Source organism: Physeter macrocephalus, chromosome 20 (assembly GCF_002837175.3).
Source record: "Physeter macrocephalus isolate SW-GA chromosome 20, ASM283717v5, whole genome shotgun sequence".
Lineage (NCBI taxonomy): Eukaryota > Metazoa > Chordata > Mammalia > Artiodactyla > Physeteridae > Physeter > Physeter macrocephalus.
In genome coordinates, this window is record NC_041233.1 from 81,374,050 (window position 1) to 81,398,909 (window position 24,860).

Genomic DNA, 24,860 nt, shown 5'->3' on the forward strand with positions numbered 1-24,860 from the left:
ACTTACATCCTGCTTCTTTCATAATTTATTAAAGTGGAAAAATACGCAGGTGAAAAAAAAATGTCATCTTAACAGTTCCACAGTACTCCACCTATCCGTGTTCTAAAATGTATCTGTCTCCTAAGCTGCGATGAAAAGCACTGCGTAGACACCTTTGCACATACACTGAATTATCTTGTTAGTACAAATTTCACATTTTCAGACATATTACCAAACTCTCCTCTGAAGGTTTATATCTACTTACTTTCCTACTAGAAATTTATAATTTTATCTATTCCCTTACCAGCACTAAATGTTGTTACTATATTTAATCATGGCCATGCATACCGGTGAAAATGTGTCAGTGATATTCTAGTTTGCATTTCTACTCTGGATGTTAAGAGTTCAGGCTTTGGGTTAGACCAGGGATCCCCAACCCCTGGGCCATACCGGCCCGAGGCCTGTCAGGAACCGGGCCGCAATGCAGGAGGCGAGCGGCGGACGAGCGAGCGGCGCCTCCCCTGCCGCTCCCCGTCGCTCGCACCACCGCCTGAGCCATCCCAGCCCCCCTTCCTGGTCCGTGGAAAAACTGTCTTCCACGAAACCGGTCCCTGGTGCCAAAAAGGTTGGGGACCGCTGGGTTAGACCACCACCCCAGATCTATCCAAGTGCTTCTTGTTAGATGATTTGGTCAAGGGACAAAGTCATCAGGGCCTCAACTTCCTCTGATGAGAAATAGGAATAATAGTATTTGTATCACAAAAGGTTGTTACAAAATTAAATGAAACAGTACATTTAAATCACTTATATAAGAAGCATAACACAACACAGCTAAGTGGGGTTTATCCCATGGATGCAAGGTTGGTTTAACATTTGAAAATCAGCGTGCTTCACCATACTGACAAACTAAAAAGGAAAAACCATGAGACCATCTCAAAAACTCAGAAAAAGCATTTGACAACATCTAACATCCAATACTGATAAAAGCTCTAATCAAAGCAGGAATAGAAGAGAACTTTCTAAACATGAAAAAGAGCATCTAAGAAAAACCTAGAGCCAACATCACATTCAGTGGTGAGAGGCTGAATTCTTTCCCCCGTGATCAGTATTGAGACACTTATGTCTGCTCTCAGACTTCTGTTCAATATGGTACTAGAGGTTCCACGCAGGGCAGTAAAGCAAGGAAAGAATAAATAAGTAGTAGGCATCCAGATTGAAAAGGAAGAGGCAAAACTGTCTATTTGCAGATTACATGAGCACCTAGGTAGAAAATCTAGAACATACAAAAACTCCTAAAACTAATATGTGAGAGTTTGGGAAGGTTGCAGGATGCATAATCAAAATCAAAAATCAATTGTATTTCCATATACTAGCAACAATCAGAATTTAAAATAAAAACAATAGCATCATTTACAATAGCACCAAAATATATGAAATATTTAGGGATAAATCTGACAAAAGATTGTGAGACCTGTACGCTGAAAACTACAAAATATTGCTGAGAGAAATTAAGACCCAAATAAATGTAGAAATGTAATGTGTTCATGAGTCAGAAGACTCCATGTTGTTATGACACCAGCTGTCTCCAAACTGAACTATAAATTCCACACAAACTCAACCAAAATTCCCAGAGGTTTTTTTGGTGGGAATGAACGAGCTAATGCTAAAATTCATATGGAAATGCAAAAGACCTAAAATAGCCAAAACAACTCTGAAAAGTAACAAAATTAGAGGAATAACTGATTTCAAGTGTTATTTTAAAGCTGTAGAAGTCAAGCTGGTGTCGTATTCACATAAAGACTGACAAGTAGACTGATGCCATGGAGTCCAGAAACAGATCCACACATATGTGGACAATTAATCTGTTACAAATGCGCAAAGACAGTTCAATGGAGGAAGGGTATCCATAGGCACCACAAACAAAAATGAACTCAAAATGGAGAAAAAGTCTAAATGTAAAAACTTGAACCATAAAACTTCTGGAATAAAACACAGGAGAAAATTTGGGGGATGTTGAGTTAGACGAAGATTTCTTAGGGACTCTACACAAAAAGTATGATCCATACAAAGAAACTAACAGTGTAACTGAATCACTTTACTGTACACCTGAAACTAACACCATATTGTAGATCAACTACATTTCAATTAAAAAAAAAAAGAAACCAATAAAATACACTTGATGAACATTAAAAGCTTCTACTCTGCTAAAGGCACTGTTAAGTCAACGAAAAGACAAGCCATAGACTGGGAGAAAATACTTACAAAGCATACCTGATAAAGAACCTTATTAGTTATATACAAAGTACTCTCAAAATTCAATAAGGAGAAAACAACTCAATTTTTAAAACTAGACAAAAGATTTGAAAAGACACTCCATCAAAGATATACTTTTGAAAAATAAGCACAAGAGAAGATGCTTCACACAATTCGTCATTGGAAAAATGCAAGTTAAAACCACAATAATTCACTACTACATGCATATTAGCTTAATTAAAATTTAAAAGACTGACCATACCAAGGCTAGATTCTGGACTAGCCTCGGATCTACACTGTTGATGGGAACGGAAAATTTACAAGCACTCTGGAAAACAGTTTGGCAGCTTCAAAAGCACACCTACATACGACTCAGCTATTCTACTCCTAATTATTTACCTAAAAGAAAGCATGTGTCCATATAAAATTTGTACACAAATGTTCACAGAAGCTCATTTATAATAGCTAAAAACCTGAAACAATCCAAATTTCCATCCTCAGGTGAGCAGGTGAACTGTGGCATATCCACCCGACGAAACACTATACAGCAACAAAAATGAACAAACCATTTTTTAAAAGAAAAGGAACTACTGATACACAACATGGACGAATCCCAAGATAATGTCGCTGAGTAAAAGAGGTCAAAGAAGGAAAGAATACACACATTTGGATTCCATGTATATAAAATTCTAGCAAATGTAAACTGATACATAGTGACAGACAGCAGATCAGTGGTTGCCTGGGGATGGTGGTATCTGGGCAGAGGAAGAAGAATCACAAAGCGCCACTTTGGGGGGGTGATACTTTGGGGGGCAATAGATATTTCATTACCTTGATCACGGTGATGGTTTCATAGGCACAGATATGTCAAAGCTTATCAGATTTTACACTTGAAATACGTGCAATTTATTGTATGCCAATCACACGTCAGTTAAAATATAAAACACTTTGGATAGTGAGTGTCAGAGGACAGTAGGCTCCCAACACGTTAGTTACCATTATTATTATTTTTCCACCAGATGCTTTTCCACGAGGTGGTTGCTAGATGATTTTCTACTGATTTAACGTTTTTTCTAAGAGTACTTTAAAGGTGGAGAGAGGGCTTCCCTGGTGGTGCAGTGGTTGCGAGTCCGCCTGCCGATGCGGGGGACGCGGGTTCGCGCCCCGGTCCGGGAGGACCCCGCGTGCCGCGGAGCGGCTGGGCCCGTGAGCCACGGCCGCTGAGCCTGTGCTTCCGGAGCCTGTGCTCCGCAATGGGAGAGGCCACGGCAGAGGGAGGCCCGCGTACCACACACACACACAAAAAGTGGAGAAAAGTAGTCAGTCATAGTTTAAAGATATTTCCCCCAGCCATCCCTTTGTCTTTTCACTTTGTCTTCCTGCCACAGATGTGTTTAGACACACAGTCTCACCCAGGATGGTTTCTGGCTTTCAAGTCATATTTTTAAAGGGAGGAATTGTATTTTAAATATTCAGTCTTGTCTACTTTGACCAGTTTTAATAAAGTATGATTTATATATAATAAACTTCACCCATTCTAACCACACAGTTAGACGAGTTTTGGCGATTTCATACCATCACGTTACCAACATATCTCTATCAGCCCAAAAGCTTCCCTCGTGCCTTTTTGCAGCCATAGCCTCCCCTACCCCTGCTCCTGGCACAACTTATCTGCTTTCTGACAATATCTTCCCTAGAATTTCATGCAAATGATTTCATGTTAGTGTATACGCAATATATATTTTCTTTGTATCTGGCTTCTTTCACTTAACATAGACTGTTGAGATACATCCACACTTCTGGATGTATCAACAATAATTTCCTTTTATTGCTGCACAGCATTCCTGGCATGGACACACCTGGAATTTGTTGATCCACTCGCCTCTTGATGCACATTTGGTTCTTTCCAGCATAGTGTGTGGGTGTTTATTATCATGAATGATGCTGCTACGAACATCCATGGATAAGTCATTTGTGTGCACATGTCTTTTCATTTTCTTTCCCAGCAGTGGGATTGCTAGGTTGTATGTTTAACTGGATAAAACCCTGCTGAGCCGTGTTCCAAAGCGCCTGTACCGTTTCTAATCTCCCGTGGCAGTGTAGGAGCATTCCAGCTGCTCCACGTCTCTGCCAACAGTATCATCTATTTCTATTTACTTATTTATTTATTTTGAATTTTAGCCATTTCAGTAGGTGGGTAGTGGTTCTGTCTTGTTCCTTGTCAGAACTTATTCATGATTAAAGTGTCTCAACCCGTATCCGCTTTCTTTCCCAAGACCAAGATCTTATTCCTAAAATGTCCTTTATCCAGTAATTAAATGGGCTAAGGCTTCCAAAGACGTGGTGATTACAACATGATAGCATGCCTCCTCACACACTTGTCATATTTTTAATGAAAGATTTGGAATATAAATTGAGCTTTTGTAATAAACCATAATGACTTGAGTGTTTTTAGCTAGGAAGGCAAATAAGGAATTAATCATTATATGAAAAGTATTTCAGGCATTTTATCCTACAGGTCTTTGCTCCAGTAATATCAAAATAAAGACAAGGGAGAAAAAAGATGCTCAGGATTAAAATTACATTAATACTTCTGTAATACACGATGTGTATTAAACTCAGTATTGATTTTATTAAACTCAAATCCGTGGTTGAGTCCAAAGGAGATGCAGATGGAGAGACCCTGGAGTTGGGTCATAGGTCAGTGTGGAAATGCAGCGGCCCCAGATGCATCACTCCATGGGAACCAGGCTTCCCGGGCCATTGCCCGTGTGTATGTTGGGGTGATGATGTTGCCGGGGCGGGGGGGGCAACATAATCCTTTATATAGAAACACGCACGTACATACATGCACATAGGCACTCAGGAACGAATAACGGGATTTGGATTAGAAGAGATTTGGGTATTAATTCGGTACTTAACTTCATTATATAGGTGCTTTATCAAACAAGAAAATGGTATCAAACGGTATCATTAAAAGCCCATTTTAACAGCCCTTGCAGGCGTGCTCCTTGTCCTGAGGCATCTCTGCAGATGAAAGTCGCCGTCTCCATCAGTGGCCTTTGCTGTCACAGCCCCAGTGAAATGAGGACAGTGGCTGCGGTCGTGCCAGCCGGTTCCCCCCCCTCGGCAGGCACACTGCAGCCGCGTCAACAGCAGCAAAGCAGCACGTGGTCCAGGTCTGAATCCAGACCAGGGCTGATTCCCAGTGGGCTTCACATCTCCTTCTTTAGACTGTCAACTCTGCTAAGCTACTTTCTGCCCATCCGGTTAAAAGGATTTCCCTCGTATTTGCTGTCCATATCCTTTCACACTCTTGACATCCTAGAGAATTTCCAAAAATGATTGGCATAATCCAGCACAGGGATTTAGGGGCATAATCTCAATCCAAACTCACCTGCACATTCATCTTTCCTGGAAAACATCTTGGAATCCTTCATTTTCGTGACTCCGTTCTGGAGATGCCCACTAACGAGAAAGAAACTGTGTGGTGACCTTTATTCCTCCAAAAGATGGCAGAAATATTCTACCACGGGTCCCCAAAACACAATATAAACTTCTTGCCATCATAACTCAAAAACCAGGGACTCTTTATATGTTTCCTAGAGAAACATGCTTTTATCTGAAGCCACACGTAAACAATATGCTTTTCTTGTCTACCTTATACATGATAAAAATTATATAATGCCACCTGGTCATTGCTATTGGGGTTTGGTTTCAGAAGAGTGGACTTTATTTGCTGGAATTTAAAAGTATGTCAGAGTTCTTGCTGTTTGAAGAGTCTGGGTGATGGGAACAGGAGTAAATTCTTAGCTCTCTTTCACTCCCAGTATTTCTTCATTTTACATAATCAACAGAAAACATTTATCGCGGAGTCTTTTGCATCAGTGAGCACTACGCGTTTGGCCATGTATTTTACAAGACGTCCGAAAATAACCCGTGAATGAATGTCATTCCGTAGAAGAACTCTCTGAGCAGAATCAACATACAGGCATTGTTTGCAGAAATGGGGGAAATTACCAGGATCTGGCCTTTTTCCAGTGAGGCCCCCTATTAATATATACCTGTGCACATTTTTATCAGAAGAGCTAATAAGACGATAGGGAGGAAGCAAAGTTAGCTATTAGGTAACAATTCTCCTGCCAAGAGCCATAATCTGACACAGACTGAGCTGGGCGTAGCAGTCCATTAATGGTTCACGGCTCACACAATAATGACCTACTAACCTGACGTGGTGTTGCTCTCACATTTTGCTGTCCCCTGGGATGCTACTGTCACTGTGTTATCTATTGCCTGCTTCCCTATCAAAGAAAAAAAGCAGAGCTGAAATGTATGGATGCATCCAGCTCTGTAGTTCATTGCACACCAACCCTGGCAAGTGGAAGAACAATAGATTTATAAGTTTATCCTACATTAAGCCAAACGCGCCTGACTGCACTGTAAATTACTAAATAATAAACCAGGTGGTGTAAGATCCTGACTTGGACAGAATATAAAAATCTATCAACCTGTAAAATACAATAACCGTAAATGTGCTACGTAGCTGATGGCTCAGGTAGACCATCCACCACCAGGATCCAAGGTTCCAGCAAGAAAATTCCAACAAAGGCATGCTACATTTGAAACTTGGCTCCCTTTTCTTTTGTGCTCCCTGTCGGCAGAGGAAAGATCACCGAGTTAAAAACACTTGAGCTTTTGTTTTGTTTGTTCAACTTCTTTGTCTGGAATTGGCCACTTCCCTTGATTCCCGCAGTTCCTCCGAAGCTGTTCCCACACAGCTCGGAGCTGGTGTCTGCCAAGATGGCGTGCAGCTGCATCAAGGTTGCTTGGATGCCTGAACTTCATTTTCAGATGAGCCTGAAACACTCCACAGCGGCTGGAAAGCGGAAAACGCAGGAAAGACGCAGCCTTCACATGATAGATACCTTCCTCTTGAGAAAAATATCTTAAAACCGGGTTAACTCAGTAAACCCCCGTCCTAAATTCCACAGTTCACTGGTCGTCACAGAAATAAAATGAAGATTAAGTCAATTGGGCTGGCTCTTCCTTTGCAGGGCCCTGCGAGGGAGATTCCATTTGAATGAATCGCAGGGAAAAAAAATTAATTTCATTTCAGTGAAAGATTCCAAAATGATCCTATAAATTGTGATTCCAAAACATACAAAGCTAATTAATTCCTTTTTAGGAGATTTTCAATGAGGAAGCCAGGTTAAGTTTATATGATTTACAAACAGTGTTTACATTCATAGAGGTGCAACTAATTGCTACACGGTTTGACATCATTACAGGAAAATTCTGGGGGATGCAGACAGTTTAATTAGGGGTGGTTTCCAGTTCACTCCATGATTACCATCACAGAGCTCTCCTAATATGCTTATACAGTACAGTAATGCTGAAAAGTGATTACATTTTGCCCGCTGTCTGCCTAAAATTTGAATGAAAAATGATAATCCCTACATAAAGGGCTGTGTTCACACAGTTTACATTTCTTTCTGGATCGCACTCACCTGCTTGTACTCAGGCCCCGTCTCTTCGTATTTTGCAGGTCAGCTGCATGGTGGCTGTGTGCAGGCATTTGGATGAGTCCGAAGAGCTCCTTGGAGTGCTTCCAAATGATACTGGAAAACTCCATGCTTCGCAAGACATTTTAGAAGCACCTTTTTACCACCTGCGTGGTTTGGGTACAGCCCCAGGGATGGTGGTAAATAACTTAGCTCCAAATGACAACTCACTTTCCACTTCAGTCAATAACAATTGTTGTTCCAGTTTTAATTTTTAAAGTTTCACTCTGTTAAGTTGCTGTCTTCTGCCATGCATTCAAGTTGCTAATGACAATGTTGTCACTTTGCAGCCCCGTAAACTTGGAGGAGGCTGGGACTTGGGGTGTTCAGACCCCAGGACACCTGGGTTTTAATGAACCCTGTCACCACCGCAGAAGGGCCAGCAATTTGTGTTTCAACCATCGTGCGCCACACTTACTTTTAACAAACATAGAAGAACCAAACTCATGGAAGATTCTAGAATCCACAGGAATGTGCAAAAAATCCATAAGCCTCTCCTGCCCTAAAGGCACTTACAATTCAGTCCTGGAGAAAAGGCATCTTGACTGGTATCATTTCATTTGGGGCTGAAAGGAAGATGAGTTCAAGCAACGCTGTGAAAGTGATTGAAACCAAAAATCTGACGACTCCAAGCTTTTTACCGTGCACACATTTCTAAGTTTCAGCTGAAGGACTTGCAAAACACTTTGTTTAACTGTTATCTACTCTGGATTCTGGCAATTCAGTTTTGAAAGATGAATAAATGAAATAAGATTCCCCAAAGCAAATGGTTTTACAGCGTAATTAACACCTCAAGGGGGTACTCTGGGTTTTCTCAGGAATTTCAAAACACAGACATCAGAGAAAAAATTTTTCAACAAACCTCAAATTGTTGGTGTCTGGGTTAACGAAAGAGACTCCGGCAGCGGACCACCTCCCACACGCCAGTGCCTCCGAGCTGGGGGACGGACAGAGAATAGAAAATGAACCATGACCATGCGGTCTCAGCCTCTGGGCCCAACAGGAGACAAAACTCCGCCTGGTACAGCAGGCCCTGTGGGAATCTGTGCTTTGGGGGCTGACTTGACTCTTCAAGGAATAAATTTACCTTTCTCAGGCACAATGGCTAATTTATCTAGTCAAAATCACATAACCAGTTTCTAATTAACTTTAATTAACTTGGGCACGGCACCAAACATTACATATCTCTGTTAGTAAGCAAACTGATAAATTCCAGACCTAAAACTCTGTAGTCGCCCCAAGTGATTAAAGCATTAAGAACGCGTTTTAAAAACTGTACCTCTGGGCTTCCCTGGTGGCGCAGTGGTTGACAGTCCGCCTGCCGATGCAGGGGACGCGGGTTCGTGCCCCGGTCCGGGAAGATCCCACGTGCCGCGGAGCGGCTGGGCCCGTGAGCCATGGCCGCTGGGCCTGCGCGTCCGGAGCCTGTGCCCCTCAACGGGAGAGGCCACAACAGTGAGAGGCCCGCGTACCACAAAACAAACAAACAGAAAAACTGTACCTCTTGTCTCTGGCAGACCACGAAGCAACATGTTTCAACCCATTTCCCTGGTCCTAGGCATCACCCTAAAGGCTCTTCTCTGGAATCTTCCGAGTTCTTTCCTCTTTGCTCCTGGCTGAAGCTCCATCTTCCTGATGCACGGGGCTCTCCCTGCACTGCTCCCTCCCCTAACCTTAACCGTAACCCTGTCACGTCTCTGAAAAGGATACCTGAACGTACACACCTGAACTACAGGTAAGTTTACAAACAGGTGCGTCATCTCCATTGTGATGATCCCAGGACGAGTCATCACTTTAGTCCCCTCACCTGGAGGCGGATTCAGCACCGACCAGCGCCCGGTGCACGGTGCAGACCGTCACTGGGCAACGCCCAGCCTCGGGCTCCAGCATTGCACAGACGCTGTGAGCAAATGCTAAGCCCTGGAGATGAGGGATGCCGGGTGTTCAGGGCACAGGCCAGACAAGTGGCCGGAGCCCTGCCTCCAGCTTCGGTCCACATCCTCCGTTGCTACCTGCCTGTCGCCAAAGGAGTCACTTCTCCCTCTTCTGCCTCAGCTTCCTGCATCTCTTGGAACCCACCAAGCACCTCATGCTGTAGGCACTTAATACATTGTTGTTTCATTAATTACCTCCATGGAAACTGACATACCTAACCCTGTACCTGAGCAAAGATGAGTCACAGGAGACCAAGTAGAAAGCCCACGCAAGTCCATGAGGACACACAGGAAGCACGACTATCGAAAATAAAAGGACTGTTGCAATTTCCTAACAACGAACAACTCGCATCTCCTATAAAGCAGAGCCCCGCCCACCCTGTGACTTTCAGAACATTCACACGCTGCAGGTTAGAAAACCCTGACATTCATGGGGGACGTGCCCAAGACCTTGGCAAACCCCCATCCAGGGACTTAATTCCCATCGAGCTGACTTGGGAGTCAGTGCACAGTCAGATACGGATACGCTCCCCCGGCTTCCACAGACGCTCAGCCCTCGTCAGCAAGCAGTCTCTGCACCGGGCGAAGCCTCCCCACAATCTCCTGGGTCATCTTTTCTTAATCCTGTAGATCCTCCGTGGGTCTCCTCCTTGTGCTGGGCCTGGGCCACTGAAGCCCACATTTCACTCCCAACTTGGTCCAGGATTCCGTTTCTTAGCTGTGAATCCTCATTTTCTCCACTTTCTTTCCATTTCCCTCATTAATAAATAGCTTTTTGAGCGTGGGAGGTGGTGGGCAGATAACACTTCAACATGAGAAAATGAGTTTGAGTCATTTTAAGAATCAATGAGTCCACAAAGACAGGAGAACCACGAAGATCCACCATAAAGCTGCTGCATTATCCAGGCTCATCTGTTACACAGTTACCACATACCAAATCTATTTCATGGCTGGCAAAAATCCAAACGTAAGGCTCAGCAAAACTGCAAATGACGTTATGTCGAGAACCTTCCAGGTTACCTACAAATAGCCAAAACCACAAGGTCAAAGCACACATTCCGGTGGTCTGCTGAGTCAGGTCCCAGAACTAGTCCCGTAGGCCACTAAACCCACAAACGGGCGGTCAGCTCAACAGGACAAAAAGGGTTCCAAGTTCATCTTATCCTTCGAATTGGCATATGACCCTGGTCCATTAACATCATTTATCGTAGACCGCCAGCTCAGATTATTTGATTCCTAGACACTGTGAAGAAAGTTAGGAAGCAAGTAACAGAAAGCTCCAACTGAACTGGCTTCAACAATGCGGAACTTTATCTCGCAACAAGAGTTCCCGAAATGGCCCGGGAGAGCAATGATTCATTCAGCAACATAACCAAGAAGCGGGCTGTCTTTCCTCTTCCCCTCTGCCATCTCGCCTGGCTCCTTTCCTGGCCTCTTTCCTGGCATCAGAAGCAGGCAGCCTGACACCCAGCAGGAAAGGACTGGTCACTCCCCTCCCCTCATGTCTCTTTGCTAGTAATTCAAAGCTGTCACAGGAGCCCCTCAGCTTCTGATTGGCCAGAATTGCATCACATGCCCTCACCTAAACCAATCACTAGCCAGGAGCGTGGAACCATCATGATTGGCTTAGACCACACCACACATTGTAAACTAAAATTGAGGAAACCCACTGAGTGGGTCCCAACTCCCATTTTCTTAAATCGAAATTTGAGTCCAGATGTAGATACAAACACACGTGTACATACTCCTACCTGTTTATGTGTGTGTTAAGCTGTGATGTAAGATTAATTTCTTACTGTGACTGATGGTCCAAATAGTTTAAGAAACACTGGCTTAGGCCAATCCTGACCTACCCCTGGGGAGGAGGACATAGCCTGCCTTCTCTGAAACACATCGCCATGTACGACAGGAAAGACCTGGGTGAGACAGGATTGGGTTAGGAAGAAAGAACTGGGGAAAAGCAATTGGCAGTGATCCCAAGCACTGAGTGAAGAGGAGCATCTTGTAGTTTGAGGGAGACAACAACCATGTGTACAGAGAGGCAAAAGGACTCAGAGCCAGGGGGAGCAGGCATCGGTGCCCCCGGGCTGCCTGTAGGGCCATGTAGATCCTATGTGTGTGACGTGGACACGTTTCCAGCCAAAAGTGTGCAGGCAGATATGGCAGGGTGTGGATTACAGGCCCAGAAAGGCACAGGTGATTTAATTTAAAAAACAGAAGCAGCATCTACAAGAATCTTTACCATGTGATGAACAAGTGAGCAGATCTTCCCCAACTGCCAAGGGTATTGATTGATTTCCTGTGATGGGCTATATGATGATGCTGAAACCATCATGCGGCTTTGAACGCAGTGTGGCCCGGGAGACAGACATGTGAGGGCTGTCATCACCAAGATGACTTCTGCTGTAGAATCACCGTCTCCTTAAGCTGACGTCATACTTAGTGAAGAAGGAAATTACTTTGGGTGTGTTATCATTCCAACCCTTAAGGATTACTGGCTAATCAGGAGGACAGTAAATGTAAATTAGCCTTGTGTCAGGTCTTCAGAAACAGTGAAGTCACATAATGAAGCAGTGAACAAAGGAGATCATTTAAGCCACTCTTCACTGCGAGTGTCCACGATGGCAAAACGTATGCATCGGCCTGGAAACTAGAAAAACATGGTCCACGCTGCGGGGGTCAAATATTGTTTCTGACAAGAAGAGAAGAACTATGTAAATTTGATTTAAATATATTGCTATTTCTTATATGAAGGCTTTCATAGAAAAATTCCACTAGATAATTAAATAATTCATTTAAAGGAAACTGGAGTTGTTCTTTCTGAAAAAAACAAACTGAATTGCATTTAAATAAGCAAAGTAAAAAGCCAAATAAAAAACTTTCTAGAACCAGAAATTTATAAATTTATAATTTATAAAATTAGAAAATAAAATTTTAAGTGGCATTTCCCAACTCTGACTTCTCTCTGGACCTGTGGTTACATGTGCCAAATTACACATAAACATGTAAAGCTGCAGCTGAAACTGTTTACTCTAAATGTCCCAGTTAATCCTGATTCTGAGAAGAGAATCCCACAAACTGAGGGTACTGATGCTCTTACTGTTTATTGCTAAAGAAAGTGTTACCTTTGTGCTCCAACACCTGTGTGGAGGCAACTGTGAAAACCCCAGCCAATTCTGAAAGGCTTGGAAGAGGTTCAAAGTCAATTCAAAAAGTTTCTATTCCATTCTGCTCATCTGCAAGATGGGAAATAACGTCTGGTTTGGCCCAACCGACTATGGGCAAAAAAATGCTGGTTTCAGCAGCTGGGAGTCCTGGGCTGGGAGGGCATCTAAATTAGCCTTCCATGATCTAATGAAGTGACGTGCCTTCTGCAGCGACCTGTCCTGCAGCTCGCATTGAAGGTTCCAAAAATCCAAGTCAATGTTTCATTTTCACTAGTGCTGTGGATGTGAGGGAAGGGCAAGAATTGAAACAGCAAAAGAAGAAAGGGAAATGAATTGGGTGGGGGTGGAGACCACGAATAAAGAAATCAAGGAGATGGACTTGTGAGATGATTAGACAGGGAGGCATTTGGAAAGAGAGTGAGTGGAGTGCAAACCTGGAGGGTGGACTTAGCAGCGGGAGAAAGGGCAAGGATGTCTAGCTGACGCCAATAGATACGTTATATAAATTTGTTCTAGACCTGGTCTGCAAAAGCCAGTGAAAGTATCAATCAGCCAGGCAGTCAGAAGCACTTGAAACCCTGCTCTTGATAAAATGCTGTCCACCATCCCTTCAACAATTCAGGAGGAAAGCTGCGGGTCTGCTTCTGTGCTAAAAAGAGAGGAAAAAGAAAATCAAGTGCATCTTGATGTCAGCTAAGTTCCCCTTCTGCTTGCAAACCCAGATGAGGCCAGAAAACGGCAGCTCCAAAGCAAGTGTCTGCGCTGCCATAGGATGCCCCCCGCACTCACGGTCTGATTTATCACGGCTGTCTTCTATTATAATTCGAGTACCTTCAGGGCCCTTTCCAAGACTAATAAATGATTACAAAGTGCTGCATTGTATCTCATACCTTCTCTTCTCCCAAATCAAATCCAATAGTGATGCCTTGGGAACGCGTTCTCCAAATCAGGGCCAGTGTCTAAACTTGTGCACTCATGGCCCATAATCAGCTCTCTTGGAAGTGCAGTTCTGCATATATCACTTGAAATGAGTCCTTCAAAGAAATAATAAAGAAGCTCACATGAGCTGGAATGTCACCTATCTGCTCTGACGATTCATTTTCTTCTTGGGATCCAATGACCACACCTTTATTAGGCCGTGCTGAGGGGCATGTTTATAAATCTCAAAATGCAAAGCAGTAGAAAAAGCTCTTTGGTGGTGAACCATTAACTCAACATTCTCCAGAGTAAACAACATGTGAGCCATAGGAGTCTCGTGAGAGAGTTAAATGTGAATCTTACGGTACTGACTTTTAAACCCCAAAGATGAACACACTGCATAGGTAATGTGGAATAAATCCAACACTATATGATTTTTAGGAATTCAGACGGACACCTGCTCTTTAGACCTTTTCTAACATAAATTTTGCCTTCAATGATATTTACCATCCTTTGAAAAGTGGGTCACTACATTCTCTTGCCACTGGGTGACCAGAAGAACCAAAGAAAATAGTCATTAAGTTGACAAAACATCCCATACATCCATGTCAGTAAAAAGGAAAAAAATAACCAAGATCTTCCTTGGGCCACTTTTCAGGATTCCTGACATCTGTCATAAAACTCAGGCCATATGTCTTTTCCTTCCATTAAGGAGACTCATCACATAACCAGTGCTAAGTTTCTGTCAAAAAGAATTATTGACTTATAAGCATATCTTCCCCCACCCTGCTAATGATTTCCACAAATACACCCACTGATCATCTTTTTTCTATGCTTTCCAGAAATTACTGGGAGACCCAGGGGGCCATCTGGGGTCTTGTGCTTAGGGATTTGACAGGTAATGTTAATGAGACGCACATCAGTATTTATTTCAGGATTTATTTATTTAGAGCGGAGTGTTCTGGTTGCATGAGCCTTGCTGAACTGGCACTAGAGAAAGAAGGGAGGAAGGAAGGAGGGACAAGGGGAGAGGGAGGAGACAGGAGAGCAGCTAGAAGCCCCCATAAAGCAGCTGCACGAGCACCGTTTACTGCCTCTTCTACAGGGACTGCATTCGTCTGCCCTCATATTGTCAGGTTGACAAGAGGAGAAAAAAAATTAACCAAAAGCCAAATCAAATAAATGTGCAACTCATAAATTCTACAGCTAAAAATTTACCCCTGAGGGATCGCAACAATGCACCGTGGAAGGCTGCCCCCCTTCTGCCCTCATAAAGGGGGATGATAAGTGAAGCTTCTCTGCTCGACCGGGAGGCTGGGTCTGGAAGAACAGCGCCAGGCCGCGCTTCCTCCTCCTCTAGTTAACGAATTTAGGCCCACCGTTGGTGGGCGGGCGGGCATCGAGCTGCTGCTCTCCTCCGACATGTCAGCATCACCAGGCCCGCGTTGCTAGGCAACACGTGCCTGGACCGGGCTGGCTGGCAGAGACCCGCCTCTGGGCTTCGGCTCTGGCTGCGGCTGCTCCTGCGTGGGGCGCTGCGTGGGAGAGTGGGAGGCGGAGCTTGAACCACCGACGCCCGCCAGCCACTTGTGTTTTCGACTCCGAGGCTCGGTGTGTTGTTCCGAGCAAAACTTGTAATAATGAACATCCTTCTTGCTCCCAAGTGTATCCAAACAAAAAACTATGGGAAACCAGTTTTGGAGAAAGCCGGCTTGCTGCCTTCCGCAGATCAGACCTGCCAGAGGCAGCAAAGCAAGACTTTCAAGGTGAAAACGTTCATCTAAACAATTAAAGCTCTTGCCCCTGCCCTGTAAAGACAGGTGCTTTAGTTCTACCTGGACCATATGGGGTGTGCTTTAGTATTGGGGAACAGTAGCCAGTACAGCCAGGGGTCCCGGATGTAGAGCATCCATAATAAAGACTCTGCAAAATAATAGGGTTTTTCTTGCCACCCCGAGAGTCCTGGAGAATTACATTCTTACTCGGAAAAACTCACAAACCCTCATCTGCAGAGCACCATCTCGTGGCGGGCAGTACTGACCTCTGTACCCCTACTCCCAGACCGAGGGCTGGGGCACAAGGACCAGGAAGCGATACCCAGCACATCCTTCAGAACTTGGATTATTTTTAATGGGAAAGCAGCAGGGATAAAAAGCTATGATCGCAATTAAAAATCAAAGAGATGGACAATTAGCTTAATATGCTTCTAGATGATTCATCTAAATTCAAACTCGATTAATAGATTAGTGAAAATGCAACATATGCATATTGGCCAAACCTTCTGTCACAAAGGGAAAAAGAAAAACCCAACTTTTTTATAACCACCAAAGATAGCCACAGTCAGAAGCGTTCATAGAGTTTCGTTTTCTCAGATTGCCAAGAAACAGGAGTATACTTTTGCTCTCAATTTTCACTTGCAGTGATATTTCATACAAGGCATTTGTAAACTAATCTCAACAATTTTTTAATGTGAAATATTTAAATGTGTTTCTACTAGCTGAAAAAAATGTAGTTTTGCTGCTTCTTTGAGATAAAAGGACAGGGCTGGCGTCACCGCATCTCCCTATTAACTGGAACTATAAATTCAATACATCTGTTTGTCTATTAAACTCACATAGGTAAAACTGCTTTCTATCAGCAAATGTACTCAACTTACAAAGTCCTTATTTTTTAACTATGCATTCAAGAGAATAGCCAAGGAAATTTTCAACATGCCCTAACCACGACTGCAGTATTTTGTAACAGCACTTTCAGATGGCAAAAGTAAAGAGTTGCTGTTGTAATGATTTAGGTTAGATTGTAGACTGTAATAAAACTAATCCCTCAATGATGCAGTAAGGAGCCTGGGAAGGTGACAACAGCTTTTAAGAATCAGAGTATGCTTTTATGTTTTTAAAATAAGGACAAATGAGTCACTGTCAAAAATGTTTCTTGTGAATAATTATTTGCTATCAACACTCTGTTAAATTAGGATTTTCTCCTTCTGCATGGGTGATAAAAGAATTGATTAGCTGTCACTTTTAGGTGCTGAGTGACACCTATCTGAGTTAGAAGGACCTCTTTTTGCTGTTTTCTTTCCAGAACTGTAGGCCTTTTGACTAACATTCTGTTCTGAGTCTTTTTGGCTTAGTCCCTGAAATCCTGAGCCTGCATTCTAGAAAATACACACACAGGAATTGTTCTCTCCAAAAGGAGACACCCTCAGATCTGGCCGCACCCTTATTTCATATCACAGAAGAGTAGGTCAATAAATCAACTAAAGGTAAAAGTAAAATCTGTAATAACCCATTACTACTTCATCCTCCCACATCGCAGCACATAAAACTTTGTGTCAAAAGGTCTCACATCACGCGAATTAATCAAAAGACTCTTAAAAGACTCTATGCACCTACTTCTGATGGTTAATTTGGCTTCCCTACGGCGAAGCACTAATTTTTTATCTCAATCAATTGGTACAATATTCTTTCCCATCAATCGCAGGGGGTGGGGAACAGTAAAATTCCACTCTTTTGTGAGAGTAAAGCAAAATTAAGCCAAAAAGAAAAAATAGTTTCCTACCAAGGAAAGCCTGCTGCAACAATGGAAAACAAAGAGGGAGCGGAAAGGGGGTGGAGGAGAGAGGCAGCAAACGCTGCAGAGAACCCAGGGGAAGCCTTACAAATGGCTCCACCAGACCAGAAGGAATCTCAAAAGCATCAGCAGGCCAAATGCAGCTGAGAGAAAGAGCCAATAAGAAAGTCAACAAGGTGGCTGGACCAGATGAATCTGATGGGATGGCTGTGAACAACTCCCAGCTCGACGGGGAGGACCACTGCGGTCGAGAGGAGACAGGTCGAGCTTTTCTTTCCCAGGAAATGAGAGGGAAGTGCCCAGAATGGCTGAGAAAACACAGCCTTCGCGGAGAGGAAAAGAAAGGAATTGCAAAAGTTAACTCAGGCTCCTGGAAGAAGCCAGGAAAAGGCTGGCGCTGCCAAGCGGTGAGGATGTGCACGGTGATGAGAGAGGGCAGAGAGCAAAGGGCAGGGGTCACCCACCCCCATACCCCCAGGGCAGAGCCCACAGGTGGGAAGGCCCAGCCTAGCCGGGGGCCAGAGGCCCCGCATCTGCCACATCTGCCCCACTCCCACCCTCCTGCTCACACCCGCTGCTGTCTTGCTGGTCTGGCTCCGGTCTCGTCAACCTTCCCAAGACCTGGACTGAAGGCATAGCCAGCACTGAGTCCCTCCCACCCCCGGGGCCCCTGCCAGCTTCTAGAAGTGCCTACAAGGAGGAGAGGAATAAGACACTCTGACAGCTGGGGGACACATCGCTCCCCGCTGGCTTTTCTATTCAGCAGATGCCAGGGCCACAGACCAAGTGCTCCTTTTAAAGGGCCAGGCACTCAGCGACTGCTCCAAAAATGGAACCAGAAACCCAGCTCCTGCAAGCAACGGGCAAAGCAAATAAAAATAATTTACTGATAATGCGTGAAGCCGATGTAAGACAGGTAAAGCTTAAATTGGGGGAAAATAGGTTGTCTCAATACTTTTTGTTGGAAAAGATGCCTGATCAAACTATTGCATTGCTGCACCAAACCACCCATTCATACATCACAAGGAAGGCAAGCAGATGACTGTGCTTCCTGGACAGGGCACGTGGAAATACTGCTGCACCAGGTGCTTTAAAGTTTCCCCCAAATTTACATCAGCTCGTTGTACCCCCACAGCACCCTTACGGGGTGAGCTCTGATGTCCATTTTAAAGCTGTAAAAACGGAGGCTCAGACACTATTTACAGTAGCCAGGACATGGAAACAACCTAAATGTCCACTGACAGAGGAATGGATAAAGAAGATGTGGTACATATATACGATGGAATACTACTCAGCCATAAAAAGGAATGAAATAATGCCATCTGCAGCAACATGGATGGACCTAGAGATGATCATACTGAGTGATGTAAGTCAGACAGAGAAAGACAAATACCATATGATATCACTTATATGTGGAATCTAGAAAAATGGTACAAATGAACTTATTTACAAAACGGAAATAGAGTCACAGATGTAGAAAACAATATTATGGTTACTGCGGGGGGGAAGAGGGGGAGAGGTAAATTGGGAGATTGGGATTGACATGTACACACTACTGTATATAAAATAGATAACTAAGAAGAACCCTACTCAGTACTCTGTAATGGCCTATACGGGAAAAGAATCTAAAAAACTGCGGATACATGTATATGTATGACTGATTCACTTTGCTGTACAGAAGAAACTAACACGACATTGTAAATCCACTAGACTCCAATAAAAAATAAATAAAAGATTTAAAAAGCTGAGGCTCAGCAAGGTCAAGGGACTTGCTGGGCACCGAGGTAGGAAATCATGGGCTAATGTGGATGAAAGACATAGCTGAACATCTGGCCTCGGATCCAAGTGCCACCCCGAGCTGTGTTCAGCCGACGGCTGGGATCTGAGGTCCTGCTGGAAACCGAAAGAAAGGAAGCCCTTCTTCTGTAGCAAGGTGTGAAAGCTAGTGTTGCCGGAGTGAACCCTTGAAAGTACAGGATCGGGCCAACAACAAAATAATGTTTAGTATATCTCATGCACTAGGGGGGACATACTTATGCAAAAAAATTCCTTATTTATCTGAAAGGCACATTTAACTGGGTCCTCGATATTTTACCCGGCATCCCTAGTGAAGGTGAATGTTAGCTCCTCCAGCCCTCTTCCAACCCAAGAGAAAAAGCCCTGGGGACAGATGAGAAATGCTGGGTCACGTGCCCTTCCCAGAGGGAGCACTGTAGGGCATTTCATCTTCTGTGAAGCCCTTTCTCCCATTATCTCATCGAATCCTCCCTACAGAACTAGGGCATGGGCATCATTATCCCCACATCATGGACAAAGGAAACTGTCACTGAGTTTGAAGCAACTTGGAAAAGTCAGTGACAGAGCCAGGGCAGGAGCCCCGGAGTGTGAGTCCAGGGCTCTCTGTTTAAAATGAGAAATTACACCCTGACCAATCTTCAACCACTGAAGGGATACACTCCTTAGAGCCTTTTAAGAGCCACAGCTGCAATTTCCTGTTCCCATTTTGAATCCAACAGCATGAAAATGTAACCTACCAAGGTGATATCAACATCATTTTGGGGCACGGTCTGTAAAGCACAAGATCACGGTAGCTAAAGGCACACACGGAGTGCAGGACCCAACACTCTTCTGAAAGCCCAAAAGCTGAGATTAGAAATAAGTTGAAAGAAAAAAAATCTTAAAATGAGATGGATTCATTATTCCTCATTTCCATGTTCCAGATCTATTAATTTAGCCTCTAAAGTAATCTTTGTCCAGGGTGCATAACTGTATCAAATACCCCTGCTATCAAAGCTTTATTTCCTTGAAAAGGCAAAGATAATATGGGCTGGGTATTCTTTTCCTACACATAATTCATTTAAGTCAGAAATGTTCTCAAATGGCTTCTTTTTTTACCGCTCTCCAAGTTTACGTGCACCCGGATCCAAGAAGATATAAATTACCATTGGGAGGAGGGGGCAAGGCTGATCTCTCCCAGGACACAAACACCCAGATTTCAGCTCCCTGATACTTTTATTTTGCTGCTAATAAAATGGGGTGGTTAAACCTCCATGGTAGAGTAGGAATATAACACCAGAGTTAAGCTTTAACACCAGCAAAAACTCTATTAAAATGTTGCCCCAGAGACTGTAAATTTGAATTCTGGCGCTGCTCGTTAGGTTGGACCTGGAAACTAAGAAGAGGAAGTTCCTAAGTCCTGCGGAACAGGCCACACAGAAGGATTTTTTTTTCCTTAAGTCGAATTTCCTCATAGAGGAGAAAAATATAAAGAAGTAAGAAAGGCCTCAAAATTCGGAGCTGACTTAGGAGAAGAAATAAGCTCCAAGAAGCAGAGTACTAGTCTCCGGCTGCCCCTGCGCTCGGCCCTGAGTAGGTAAGCTCCGCAGACAGGACAGGTGGAAAGAGAAATACGAAGACGGACGATACTCTGCGATTTGCACTAACACGTGTTTCACTGGGAGAGCTGCTTTCAGAAAGATACACGGCAGAAAGCAACCCAGTTTACGGAGAAACACATGACGCTCGGCACAGCCTTGACCTGAGGTGTGGCAACCTGGGTTCCAGAACCAGCTCTACCTCCGGCGCACCAGCCACTAACCGCCTGAGCCAGAGTGTCCTCGCCCACTAAATGCAAATTACAGTCCAAGGAGATCTCAGAGGGTCACAGCTTCAAAACATAGACATATTTATTAAAATGCCTGGGGAATCTTAACATGCCTAAGAAAAAGTTGTTTATGAACATGGCAAATGGTCTGAATTCAGTGTTTGTAGAATTCACTTACTTATTAATGCTAGAAATTTCCTTTAAAAATAGACGGGGGGGGGGCTTCCCTGGTGGCGCAGTGGTTGAGAGTCCGCCTGCCGATGCAGGGGACGCGGGTTCGCGCCCCGGTCCGGGAGGATCCGACGTGCCGCGGAGCTTCTGGGCCCGTGAGCCGTGGCCGCTGCGCCTGCGCGTCCGGAGCCTGTGCTCCGCAACGGGAGAGGCCACGGCGGTGAGAGGCCCGCGTACCAAAAAAAAAAAAAATAGACGAGGCATAAAAAGTCAGTTACTTTTATCAGTAACAATTACTTTTATCCAAACTTTATTTGGAAGAATAATATTTGTAATACCAACAAAATGTCAAGAATTTTTAGAATAAACAAAAAAATTAATAGACTAGGCTGGCATTTTATATTGCAAAACTGATAGCATGAAAGAAAATTAGTACAAACCTATTAGAACTGACGAAAATGTTAAGGGCATACTGGAACAGACGTGAAAACTAATAGTCTACCTAAGACTAAGAACAAATTAGAATGCAGGTGATAATTGACAGCCAGGTTATCAAACTTCTGGTCTCTGAGTGAAGGCGCCAACAATATTCACGTTACGGCATGCTTGCAGAACGACTGTTCAATATACATTTTACTAACGCAATCAATGAATTTAGCAAAGATGTGTTTAAGAAGAGAGTATTTGAGGATTAGGAGCAGGTTTCAGAAATGAAATGGAGGATAAGCTAACAAATCTATCAGAAATAAGATCAACAACTTAAAATTTAAACCAATCTTGAGCATATATTTGAACTTGGATATGCAGAAATGGTACACAAGTCCCTGAGGTTCAGTGATACACTCCGAGGATCAACAGCCCTATAGACAGTTAAATTACTCAGAAAGCCAGGGAATTTATCAAACATGAATTTCAAAGTGGATTCTGGCCTCCAGGAAAAATGGAAGGGCCCATTAATGTACATACAAAATAAATGTTGTCTGCAAGCTCTTTACACTATTTATATTTTTGACCATAAACTGGCTAAAGGTTTTTAATTTACATGAAGTGGGACAGAGCCCCTCTCTCTTTAACAGAAGTAATCTGGGTCCAAGTTGTGCCAAACTATTCACAAATACTAAAGATGTGACCGTTGTCCTGACCGGTACAACACAAAGAAATAATGTGCCCCGCTCCACGTCTCTTGGTGCATTATTTATAACCAACTCCAATTTAAGAATGTTAACATTAAATAGATTTCACACATGGAGGAGATTTGTACAAACCCGTCATATATTATAAATGAAAATTATAAAAAGCTCTGCAAAATTTGTTAAGGCAGATGGGCGGGAATCAGAGGAACACTGAAGTATGCAATAGTCTTTAGAAATTTAGACGGTATTTAACTCACCACCTCAATATTTATTTTATCGATCAAAAGAAACGTTAACTTCATCTACTGTTGACAGATAATTTATCAAAAAATGTTTCAAATAAGAGAATATTTCATAGCTAAGGTGGCTCAGGAGATTAGTCACTGGCCTTTGGGCCTGAGCCGTCCCCAGGGAGAGGGGTGGAGCATCGTTTCTGGGATGATGGAGCCCCAACCCAGGGGAGGAAGGAAGGCAGACAGGCCGGGCTGGGCTCCAGGTGGGGTCCGGAGTGAGGCTTCACCACCCATGGCAACTCCACACGCCCCACCGTTTCCTTGCCCAAGAAAAGTTGGGATCCAAAAGAATAAAACTCCTCTTTCTGAAGATGGTCCAGATGTAGCACTTGGAAACGTGCTCAAGCGCCCTCAGCCTTCACGTACTTTGGTCCCCTATCAGAGTAAATCATGCTAACTTTTCTCTTTCATTCGGCAATTTCCGCTGTTTTCTATAAACTGAGTCCTTCTAATTCAAGATCATCGTCTGCCCCCTAATCCCGTAAATGGCGCCCAATAAGCTGACTGGCTGACGAGGCCACGAACCCCATGGGTCCCGAACATTCCAGCCCCCCCCCCCAACATTCACACCTGATGGCGCCCAGCAGTAGGAAGTTATCTGACCTAATATCAAAATTCACATTGCCTCCGTCTCCTGGTGATTTTAAAGTCTCTCCAGATGTCCTGATAATGTCATCCTCCCACACCCAGGGGAGAGAGAACAGGAGGTCAACTCTTGCGGCCTCCCTTCCCCATGTGTGTGGAACAAGGTGATATTTATGGTGCTCTGGAATGTTCCTTCTGACCTGAGAGTCCTGAAAACCGTGTGCTCTTTCACGTTCACGTCCATCTCCCTGTGGCAAATGAATGTACAAAGTAGCATCCCTTTTTCAAAGATGGGGAGGCTGAAACATCAGATTTACATAAGATGCATCATCACGAGATGCCCGAAGCCACATCAGTGGGCCTGCGGACGGATGGTCTGCCTGTAACGTGCCCGCGGACCGTGGCTGTGATCGTTTCATGATGAGCCCTGCTATTGCACTTCAGGGTTTGGACGTCTTTCTTGGCTCCCATCACCTGCAAGAGTTTCAGATGGATCCCTTTCCCAGGGTGTCTGGACCCGACAGAACTCTGGACGCTTGGCAGGGCTGGGTGGTGGCCTGAGAGCACAGTGCCTCCTCAGGGACCAGGGCTCCTGTCCGCGAGGCCAGCACAAAGCTAGACTGTCCCTGCCTGGCCGGACCTCAGCCTCACCCACAATGGCCAGCCCTGACCAGGACCAGACACACTCTGCAAATCCACCTCCTCATGAGCAGAATCTCAAGCAGGAACTGACAGTTTGGGTTCCCTTGTGATCTATATTGGGGGACGACAGCAAGGCCCCTCGGCCCTTTGCCCAGAGAGGGGGCCTGGGAAGTACTCTGCCCCTCCACCTCCCAGTCCCACCCTGTGCCCACCAGATGCTCAGGAGACCCCGGGAAGCCACATTCTCTGCCCCTCCCCACCCCCTGGCAGGACCGAACCGTGTTGTTCATTTGGGACTTGCTACTCCTCCCGGGGCCTGTGGACCATGCCTTCCCTGTGTGCCCAAGAAGCCAGACAAAGCAGCACTGTGTTCAGACCCAGAGGGAGTAGGCGCCTCGGCCCTCGGCCAGCCCTCCACGAACAGGCCCGTATTAGTCTGCTGGGGCTGCCATAACACCATGTTACCCCAGGGTTGGTTTCTCCTGAGGCCTCTCTGCTTGGCTTGCAGACGGCCACCTTCTCCCACGGTCCTCCCATGATCCCCCATCTGTGTGTGTCTGTGTCCTCATCTCCTCTTCTTTTAACGACTCCAGTCCCACGGGATTAGCCACACTGGATTAGGGCCCACCCATATGACCTCACTTTACCTCTGTCACCTCTCTAAGGGCCCCTTCTCCAAACGCAGTGACACTCTGAGGTGCTGGCAGGACTTCTACATGTCAATTGGGAGACGTGGGGACAGAATTCAGCCCATAATACACACCGACTTGGCTTCCTGCTCCCTTCCTAGAAGCTTGTTTATGCTACAGAGGGTTCATCGCCAAACTGGCTTCTCTCTTCTCTCGATCGGAAACAACGTCTGCCCAGAAATGACAAGGGATAATGCCACAGCTGCAAGACGAATTGGAGGGAGTTCTACCCAAAACGAACACGACAACCTGGCGTGGCACGTTTCACAGCACAAAGCCCCCTCACAGGCACTGGAGTCTTTGATCCTCCGACCCGCTCCGTAAGGGAGGCTGGCGAGGTATTAATCAATGAATACAGATT